The 11,009-nt window shown below is 44.7% G+C and overlaps 1 long non-coding RNA gene across 1 annotated transcript in view; it reads left to right on the top strand.

Moving 5' to 3' along the window:
- The first annotated feature begins 5,995 nt into the window (after nucleotides 1-5,995).
- LOC109321907 overlaps nucleotides 5,996-11,009 on the top strand; it is a 6,337-nt gene continuing 1,323 nt past the window's right edge. The window contains exons 1-2 of the long non-coding RNA XR_002104209.1: nucleotides 5,996-6,006; nucleotides 6,796-6,802. This is a non-coding gene — a long non-coding RNA (uncharacterized LOC109321907). The remainder of the gene's footprint in view (nucleotides 6,007-6,795; nucleotides 6,803-11,009) is intronic.

Genomic DNA, 11,009 nt, shown 5'->3' with positions numbered 1-11,009 from the left:
ACACCAGGAAGTTATGACATTGAGAGGGGAGCTAAGGACTGGGTAGATGTGGGGTCTTAACTTAACAAACAAAAAATCTTGAAACAGAATAGGAAATGCCATCTGCGAAACCACTGCACTTTGGTTTAATTAAATGTTGAAGTTGCTAAACTTTTTGTACGGATAATAAAGAAAAATTATGGATGTTGCCTGCTCTGGAACTTGGACCAGATCCCAGAGGGCTGTGTATCTTTGAAGAGGGTGCACCACTCCCCTGCAGCAGGACCTGGGCCTGGAGTGGCCTGGCATGCTGTGTCTTCCCATAACCTACCCAGTTTTGAGTGCTCATGTGTCTTTCTGGGACTGGCCTGGAAACCCTCTGGGGGTCTGAGCATATACCAGTGATCTCCAGGGGCAGTGAGATAGACTTAGAAGGCAGGTGGAGTCAATGCTAGCCCTGACATTGGGTTTCTGGCAGCCTAATCTCCTTACTTTCCCCCAATGCTGCTCTCCAGAGCAGGCCCTGCCAAACACTTTCCTGACTGCTTGGACAAGTGGTCAGTGCCTCCCATGCTACATATCTCTTGTTACAGGGCTCTTCTCCCCACCAGCATCCTCCAATCATAGAATTGTGTACTTCTCCTGAATAAAATTAGTTCACTTCTTCAGCTTGTCTATCCTGTTGTGGCCTACCATCATTCTACATGCCATTTCATAGAATAATAGCAAAGTAGGGACAGAAGGGCTCAGGAGGTCATTTAGACCAACCCCCTGCTCAAAACAGCCTTCCCCAACTATATCATCCCACCCAAGGTTTTGTATAGCCAGGTCTTTAAAACTTCCAAAGATGGAGATTCCACAACACCTCTGGGTAACCTGATTCAGTGCTTTACTACCTTCCTAGTGAGAAACTTTTTCCTAATATCTAACTTCAATTTCCCTTGATGCAACTTGAGAGCACTACTTGTTCTGCCATCTGCCACCACTGTGAACAGTCTAGCTCCATCCTCTTTGGAACCACCCTTCAGCCTGTTAAAGGCAGTTATTTTCTTCTTCTTCATCAGTCTTCTCTTGCACAGTCTAAATAAGCCCAGTTACTTCCATATCTCCCTCAGAAGTCATGTGCTCTAGTCCCCTAGCCATGTTTATTGTCCTCCACTGGACTCTCTACAACTTGCCCTCATCCTTGGTGTACTGGGAGCCCAAAATGGGACAGAGTACTCCAGATGTGGCCTCACTAGGGGAAGAAACACTTCCCTCAACACGCTGCCAACACTTTTCCAAATGCAGCCCAGTGTGACATTAATGTTTTTCAAAACAAAGAAAACTTTTTGGATCGTATTCCTCTTACTGTCCACTGTTACCTTCAGGTCCTTTTTCTACAGATCTTCTGCTTAGCCAGTCAGTCTCCAGCCTGTATAGTTGTGCATAGGGTCATTTTATCCTAAGTGTAGGACTTTGTACTTATCCTTATTGAACTTCATGAGATTTCTTTTGATCCAATTCTCCAATTTCTCCAGGTCTCACTGAATTCCAGACCTACCCTTCAACATATCTACCCCCCCAGTTTGGTGTCATATGCAAACTTGCTGAGATAGCACTCTATCCCATCTTCCAGATCATCAATAAAGATATTGAACAAAACTAGCCCCAAGACCAACCCCTGGGGCACTCCACTTGATGCACTGGCTGCCAAGTACACATTGAGCCATTGATTAGTACCTTTTGAGCCCAATGATCCACCCTGCTTTCTATCTACCTTACAGTCTACTCATCCACCCTATACTTCCTTAGCTTGCCTGAAAGAAAGTTGTGGAAGACTGTATCAAAAGCCTTCCTAAAGTCAAGTTATATCATGTCACCTACTCCCTTCACATCCACCAAATCAGTTCTCTCATCATAGAAGGCAATCAAACTGGCATGACTTGTCCTTTGTGAATCCATGCTGATTGTTCCTAATCACCTTCTTCTCCTCCAAATGCTTAGAAATGGATTCCTTGAGGATCTGCTCCATGATTTTTATGGGGGATGAGGTGAGGCTGTCTGGTCTGTAGTTCCCTAGCTGTTCCTTCTAAACCTTCTTAAAGATGAGCATTATATTTGCCCTTTTCCAGTCATCTGGGACCTCTCCGAATCACCACAGTTTTTCAAAGATAATGGCTAGTAGCTCTGCAATCATATTGGCCAACTCCCTTAGCGCTCTCAGGTGTATCACATCCTGCCCCATGGACTTGTACATGTCCAGCTTTTCTAAGAAGTCCCTAGCCTATTCTTTTGTCACTGTTGGCTGCTCACCTCCTTCCCAGTCTGTGATTCTAGGTGCAGTAGTTGCAGTGTCCAAGCACTCTTCTCTAGTTGTTTGTCCAATTTTCCACTTCTTGTAAGCTTCCTTTCTTGTTTTAGACCAAAGAAGTATTCCTTGCTAAGTGAAGCTAGTCTTCTGCCATACTTGCTAATCTTCCTGTGTGTAAGGATTGTTTGTTCCTGTGCTGTCAGTAAGATTTCTTTAAAATACAACCAGCTCTCCTAAACGCATATCCCCCTCAGACTGGTGTCCCAGGGTATCCTGCCAATCAGTTTCCTAAGTGAATCAAAGTCTACTTTTTGAAATCCAGGAGGGGCCTTCATCTGCTACTCTCTTTTCTTCTTTTCCTCAGGATCCTGAACTCAGTCATCTCATGGTCACTGCTGCCCAACTTGCCATCCACTTCTACATTCCCCACCAATTCTTCCCCATTTGTGAGCAGCAGGTCAAAAAGAGCATGGCCCCTAGTTGGTCTTTCCAACAGTTGCACCAGAAAGTTCTCTCCAACACTCTCCCAAAACTTCCTGATTTGTCTGTGCACTGCTGTATTACCCTCCTGGCAGATGTCAGGGTGATTGAACTAGGGCCTGGGGCATGGAACCTAGCCCAGGGACTTTCAATGGGCCTATCTCTGCTTTCATACTGGAACTCTGAGCAATCATATGGCTCCCTTACATGAGTGCAACTCCACCCCCTTTTCTCCCCTGCCCCTACCCACCCCCTATCCCCTGCCCCATCCATCCATTACAGTAGTCCAGTTATGCTAGCTATCCAAAAAATACACATTGTGAAGCATTCCACCACAGCCTCCATCCAAGCTTTCCCTCCTCCCCGCATGGGCATGTTACCTCACCCCAGAGAGCAGTCCCTAGAGCAGGGCTAGCCATGACGTGTGCGGGTGGGTGGCTGGCTGCCCTACCACTCCTTCCCAGCGTGGCAATGGTCTCTTTGTGGGAGGCAATTTTGATGCCATTTAGAGGTGTTATACCTGGATCCCAAGTGGTCTTTGACCCTGTACATGAACTCCCTATCCTGGCACTATGACTCTCTTCTCTCCATAGCAACAAGGGTGGCCTCCCTCAGACAACAGGTGGCCATCTGTAGACTTCATTCTTGGACCTTCACAGCACATTCCTGGGTCATGGCAGTGTGGGTGCAAACAGACACCAACCTGTCCATTCCAACTTGACCACATAGAGAGTCCCATTTGGTCCTCATTTCACCTATGCTATCTACACACATATCTCCAATATTCTGCAGGTATCCAGCCAACCATCCTGGATCCAGCATCTCCGGCTCGATGATTGGGCCTCCTGCACACAAATTTGGAGTGTGCAGAGAAAGGAGACACTGAGGGACCTATGTTGAGTCCCCTATCTGAACCCGTTTCCCTACCTGGGGTCAGAAGCCATACAGCTGCTCACAACTAAATACTAACCACACCTTGAAATGTCTATGTTCCACTTTCCAGCTGGGAAAACTTAGATGCCTGGGTTCCATCTCCCTACTCTGGGAGCCATGAGGGCTGTGATAAGTGTCTGGACCTGGAGGGATCAGCCATCTTTGGTTCTCTGGGAGAAGAGGAAGGGAGGAAGTGTATGTCTGTGGCAGGAAGGGGGGTTGCTAGAGAGAATTACCATTTACTACTGCTCCTTACCTGCAGCAGTGCTCATAAGTAGGTACTCTGTCAAACAGTACCTGGAGACATACCAACTAAAGTCCACAGTTGTGATTGTTGATTATACCTCAGCTGTGGGCCCAGCTTTGATTGTCTTCTGGGGTCTGTTTGGTTGCTGTTTTACATAAAACAATCAATATGCTGGCCTCAGTCAAGGGGAAAAAAAACCCACAGGAGTATAACCAGAGTTATGGTCTCACTCAAAGTAACACAGAATGATTAGCTCCCAACAGCAATAGGGTATCCTTGCCATACTGCCTCTGCTTTATTCCAGGCCAGTAGTACAGGGATTAGTGGAAAGTGTTTATGAGGCATGAGGTCAGTGGGGACCATCAATAAACAGTATCATCAATCTTCCACATGAGGTCTGATTCTCAGAGTAGGCAACTATATCCTCCTCCATGAGCATATCCCAACTTACCAAAGAGTCACATTAGACCATTCACCTATAAACATCATATTTAGAAGGTCAGAAGTAAAGCTTCTGAATAGGTATCTGCCTTAAGATGTTTAGCTTGCATGACATGAGGTGCCAACTTTAAAGTGCTCAGAACCACCACAGTTATAACAGCATATGCCACAGCAGACTACTGTGTTCCTATATCAGGGGAAGCCCAAGTCCAGCCAATGGGCTGGATTGGGCTGTAGTGGACTCCATTTCCCAGGAGTCCCTACCTTCCTAGCTCTGGTGGGCAACAAAGATCATGTCAGTTTTCCCACAGGATGGTCTGAAACCATGCTGAGATTCCAACAGGACTTCCTCAGCAAGACATAGAAGGATGTGAGCAAGGATTTTCCCTGCTGTGGAAAGGAGAGTCATTCCTCAATAGTTTCACACATGGAATGAGGGCAGTAACAATGTTGGCATTTCTCAGGTCTTTTTTGTTCCAAATTTGAAGAATAACTCTGTGGAGTTTCAGTACCAGTTCCTCATTTTAGATTTTGGCATGTATGCCATCTGGTCCAGTAGCCTTGTTGGTTTTGGTTTCCTTGATGACACATCAGACTTGACGTTGGTGAGGGAACCCTTTTCTGGGATGTTGACAGATGGACTTGATGGTGGTATCCATCACAGTTTACTCATGATTCAGAAGTGCCCCCCACTCCCCAAATCTGATATTCTTACAGTGTTTTAACAAGTATACTATAGGCCGCACTGGAGCATAGACAGGTGCAGCCATTTGAAATCATAGAAATCATACAGAGGCCCATTAACAGCATGAACTAAAGCAAACTCAATAACACTCTGAGCCATAGACTTTGATGACCAGAAACCTGACCATATGTGGCTTGAGCAGATATGCTAGGAAAGTTAGGACTGTTAACTTCTAGGCCTCTCAGAAGGCCAGTGCATGGAAAACAATGGATATGATGGGAACTAAACACCAAAATATTTCTCAGAGTGTCCTGATAAATAGGTTCCCCCATCTGATGAGAGATTTTGTATCTAGTGTGAATGATGTCATCTTTATATGTCTAGCAATTGGTGAAACCAGAAGGTATATCTTATAAACCTAAATTTGTTTGATCAAGGAGCCTGGGAACTGTGAATTTAAGGACTGTGATAGGGGCCATATTTTATGCCAGCATTTTGTCTAACAAATAAATCTCACTGATGCTGTGCCTGATGCATGGTGTTAGTGTCTGGTCATTTGGGAGCAATAAAACCTCTCTTTTTACTGAGAAACAGAGCCTGTTGTTTATTACAACTAACAAAGTTGCTACAAGTAATGGTAGTATAGTATCACTGACAGTATCCTAACTGAATGCTCACTGACCATACCAAGTGATGGAGCCTGACATGACTGTTATGACTACACCCCTGGTCACACGAGACATGACAGGAGTGACAGACTATACTGATAACCACGTGTAATAGGAGGCTAATGTGACAGTACCTTTTGGTGTATTTAGACTGACAAACCAGTCTTTTCCCTAAGAAACTGTATGGCCTACTATTTACCTGGGCTAGGGACAAACATTACACATAAACCAGTTTCAGTTATTAGAAACTGGTTTAGACCTGTAAAAGAAAATATTTTTAGTGCACATAAACCAATTGTAAAATAGCTGAAATTGGCTAGAGATAAACCTGGTTGAATGTAGTAGTATCAGACTTAACTGATTTGGGTCTAACCGATTTATGCAGTGTCAGTCCTGGACCCCTTCCTAGTTTAAGTTAAATCAGAGTCCCTCAGCATCCCAGATGCTTTGCAACCCTTGGCAGGCTCTGCTCTCTGCTCCAGCCCAGTAGGGCTGGCCCAACTCCTCTTCTCCCTGGCTGCAACTCCAGCAGAGGCTGCAGGTACAGGGCACCTGCCTGTCTTCTTCCTTCTCACCCTTCTTCCCCTCAGCACTCCCTGTTGAAGCAGGGATTCCCTTCTTCTTTACACATACACATTTCAGCATCAGCTAGTATACCATATACTGACTACAGTCTGGAGTATGGGAGACAGGACAAAGGCAGACAGGAAAGACTGGATTTGGGGAGCTAATCAACAGGTAACTGATAATGTATGTGTGTGTGTCCCATTCCTTACTTGGAAAAATGTTGTTTAAGAAGAGCTTGAACTAGTGAGTGAGGTTTCTGTTTTGTTTGATGGGCTGATAAATGCTAACAACTCCCTGTGTAACTCCCTGCAGTGAAACTTAGCGCTCTTTTATGAACAGTGGGGGGAGGAGGGGAACCCCCCCCAATCACAGCATTCTGCTGGGGCCTGGCTATCCTCCCCCCCAACCTCATCACTATGGAAATGAAGGGATGGCTGCTGTAGCTCCCCCTAGCTTCTAGCCTGAGTCACTGCAGGCATGTGCCTGCATTTCCTTAGTTCAGAAGGGATGTCTGTGCAGTTACAAATCAGTTCAGCCTAACCAGGTTAGACTAATCTGCAAATATTGAATCAATTTAGGCTCAGGCTTTTCAAATGTCTGTCCCTAACCCTAAAACTTGTAAAACAGCATTTAAAAAGGATTGGCAACATGCAGTCCACAGGCTCAATCCAGCTCACAGAGACACTGAATCTGGCCAACAGAGCTGGAGGGCTTTGCTTGCACCCAAGCCACTGCTGCTTCTCCAAGCCCACACCCTCTCCCTGACTGTCTGATGGATTAGTTTCCAGCTGGTGGGAATTGAAACACTGCTTGGGGTTGAAACTGTCTCTGCATTACCTCTGCTTCTCTCTACATCCTTACCTTCGTTCCATAACCTCATAGCAACAGAAATAGGCACATTGGAAACTGTCCAGCCATGGTGCCGAGGCTGGAAGCTGTGTTTATGCTGGAGCCAGAAGTGGCAAAAATTGGAAGCAGCATGGGTACAGCTGGAAGCTCTACATCCCCAAATCAGCTCCTCTGACAGCATCCATGCAAGAGATGGCCAATGACGAACTATATAGAGGCAATGCATCATCCAGCTGTTCCTAGGCTGCTATTGCTTCCCCTTCCCTACCTCCCCAAGCCCTGGCAACTCTTCACTGCCTGCTCATGGTGTGGGCTCAAGCAGAGGAGCTGTTTTGAGCTGTGCCCACACTGATGTCACTTCTCCCTGTTCTTCCCTCCCCCTGGCTGCAGTGTGACTAAAGCTTCCAGCCCACAGGGAGCTGTGCCAGAGGAGGACAGCTTCCAGCTATGCCTGCATTGCAGCTGGGAGATGGGGGCAAAAGGGGAAAGCAGAGAGAAGCAGGGGCAACATTGATGTAGTTTGCAGCTTCCCAGCTCTGACAAAGCTCCCCACTAGCTGGAAGCTGAACCCACAAACAGCCAGAGAGCAGGGGGCCAGGGCTGGGGGAAGCAGTTGTGCTGTGGGTGAAGTTCCTAACTGTCCGGTCTCAGGACAGCTGCAGAGAAATTCCCCTTTCCCTCACCCTCCCCCAGCACTGAAATATCACCAAAGCTAGCTGGCCTGCCCTTGGACGGGTTGTTCTAGCCCACTGTTTCTTGCCCACATTGCTGCCACTGCTGTAAAGCATTTCTGGAAATAAATAAAAATCTATTCTATACTCTTTCTAAAAAGCTCTGACTTGTGTGCTGAAGCCAAGGAGCTGATTTAGTTTCATCCTGGCATCCAGAGAACCTTCTTTGTTTAACATGTTGGGCATTTTATAGTGTTGTTGGCATATGCAGATAAATAGAAATGGCAGGGCCTCATTCTGATTTTATGAGGCCTACAATGGTGTGAATTCATTAACTGTAGTGGAATTACTACTGTTTTACATGTGCGTAAGGAAGACCACAGGCAGTTCAAAGTTTCTGCCTTAAGTAGTTTAAAATCTAGGTTAGCTAGTTATAAGGATTGTAGTGTCCAGATACTTGGTCAAGATCAGGGTCCTTTTGTACAAAGTATAATGAAACACAAAAAATCTTTTCCCAATATGTATGATAAAAATTATACCATTTTAAAAAGAGAGACAGAGAAAGACATAAACCAAGAGGATATTAGGTGGGGAAATTAGTTAAGGGTGGAAAAGCAAAAGCTGTTTACATATGTATTGTATTGTTCTTTCCTTCTGTTTTCCCCCCTCATTTAATATAACCATTATTAAACTGCTAGAGAAACGTGGGCACTTATTAGAGAAATATTTGGTAAAGTAGGGTTTGGGACAGGGCTATATTGTTCCTGGGAATGCAAACATGGGTACAGCTTTAGCACTGCCAGCTAATTTGTCTAATTTTACTATCTTTCCTTCAATCCACATACCTGTTTTTCCAAATTCTTTAGTAACTCCTTCGCCTCTGCTTCTTTCTCTTACAGTATTATTGTTACTTGTGTATATCCAGTGAATTTTCTCTAAAATGTTTATTGTGGTTGCACATTTGCTTTATAAATAAGGTTCTTTTCTGAATTATTCTTTACACAATTTTTTTTTTACCAACTGCATGCTCTATGGAGGCTTAAAAAGAACTTATGCTTCAGGTTGTAACAATCTAATATATCATACCATTGATTAATTTGAGCTCATTTAATTTGTTCTCTCAACTTCTCTTCTTCTGCCACTGTGCCACAACTTAAACTTTTAAGGTCCTATTTCATATTTTCCTGTTAATCTTCAGTCAAATCCTGTGTTGAATAAGACTTCTGTCAAAAACCTTAAAATCTTCAGTAAAGCAGAATATATCAGTCCTTTCTAAAAGTTGACCCAGTCTGTAGCAACCTTTCAACTCCTTTTAACCATATCATACAGTTTATCACGGGATTTAAAGTTGCTTACTTCAAAATATTTCTGCAGAATCCTAGGACAAAACCACAGTAAAAAATATAACAATATAGTCCACTTACCTTTCAAAATCACCTGTTGAACTTGGAATAACTTCAAAAGGATGTTCAAACACATCATGCAAAGAAACAAGAAGATTCAGTCATTTTGCAAGTCACCAAGGCCAAAATAATAGCATGTGAACTTGAGGGAGCATATTATAATTGCTTACTTCACTGGAGGATTTTGTAGTATACCATGTTTTTTTAATAGAAATTTCTTTCAAGTTTGGTATTATTCCTGATCGTTTGACTGTATAATTTGAATTTTCTGGTGGTTAGATATTTTCATTCTTGACATTTCAATGGCTGCAGTGTTAGCTAAACATGGCAGTGCTAGCTAAACACCTACCCTATCAAGTGGTTGACCTTGATGTCACAGAGTGCCCTCCACGGGGTGGGAGGTAGTCTGTGAGGGGGAATTAGGACTATCATGGCCTTTTGTGGTCCCTGAGCACACTCTCTGAAGCCAGCCCAGGCATGGTTTCTAAAGCAGGGATAGAGCCCAGACTCCTTCTAACTAGGAGGATCCTCACCTTTTGATCCATCAGTGTCCTTGGTTCCCCATGGCCCTAACTCAAGAAACTCACATGTAATTCCACTCCTGAAACAGAGGCTTCACTTCTTTTAGAGCACAACTCAAAGTTCCAAGTAGTACAGCAGACAGTCTCATCATTACATGTATTTATTGAGGCAAAGGCCGTACAACCAGAAGTTGTCTACTGCTACCAAAGAGGTTAAGAAGTTCCTCTGTCCCTAAGCCAGTCCACACAGGTCTGACAACCCCCCCAAAATACTCATCTGTTCCTATTCCAGCCTATTCCAGGCTTTCCAGCTCCCCAGAGCTCCTTCACTTGTCTCAATCCTCCAGATTTTTGGCCAGGAGCCTTCCCCCACAAACCTGCTCTCTTATTATCATGTTTATCTCCTCTGGACACCTCTTGGATTGACATGTCAACAAAACTATTCAAAACTCATTTAATGCTAAGGGTCCATCTGATCTCATCCTCCATGTAGCCAGTCCTGGCACTTAACCCTTCATTCCCTGTGCATAGGAAAATGAGGTCATCTGAGTCACACATATAACAACAAGAATACAGTTAACACAGAAATATCACCATAAAAACTGTAGTCCTTCCCATCCTGAGCTTGGCTTTTGTTAATAGTCATTGTAAAAGCTATTCTGTTAGGACATTGGTTCCTGCATATCTTAAAATATAGAGCCATGTCAAGTAATGTAACTGCAGATGATAAGCAGGGCACGAGTCCTAAACACTGGCTATGAGGAGGCATGGAGTTAGGGTTACCATAAATCCAGGTTTTCCTGTGTGTGTCCTTGTTTATGGCCCCCTGTCCTCCTGTCCAGGAAGGTTTTTAAAATGCAAGCAAATGTCCAGATTTTTGCTCTGCCTCTGTTTATTCCAGGCACTTCCAGGTTGGCTGCTTGGGGCTGGGAGCAGCAAGGCAAGGTGATTGGTTGTTGGGGGATCATGTGCTCTATTTAGAGACCCTAGCAACCTGCTTGCACATAAGAGAGACAGAGAGACGTGGAGACAGAGACAGAGATTGTGTGTGTGTGTGTGTGTGTGTGTGTGTGTGTGTGTGTGTGTGTGTGTGTTCATGTACACACATGCATGTGCACTGTGTGTGTGTGTGTGCCTGTACACAGGCATAGGGGCACTGTGTGTGTGTTCATAGGATCAGGGGTGGGGGGCAGGGACTGCAGGTTGGGAGTGAGGGGCGTCAGCAAGGCTGGGGGCAAGGGTATAGTAAGTCAGGAGTGAGAGACAAAAAGC

The sequence above is a fragment of the Crocodylus porosus genome, unplaced genomic scaffold (assembly GCF_001723895.1).
Source record: "Crocodylus porosus isolate Cpor-Errol unplaced genomic scaffold, CroPor_comp1, whole genome shotgun sequence".
Taxonomy (NCBI): Eukaryota; Metazoa; Chordata; order Crocodylia; family Crocodylidae; genus Crocodylus; species Crocodylus porosus.
This window is presented reverse-complemented; position numbering and strand designations above follow the sequence as displayed.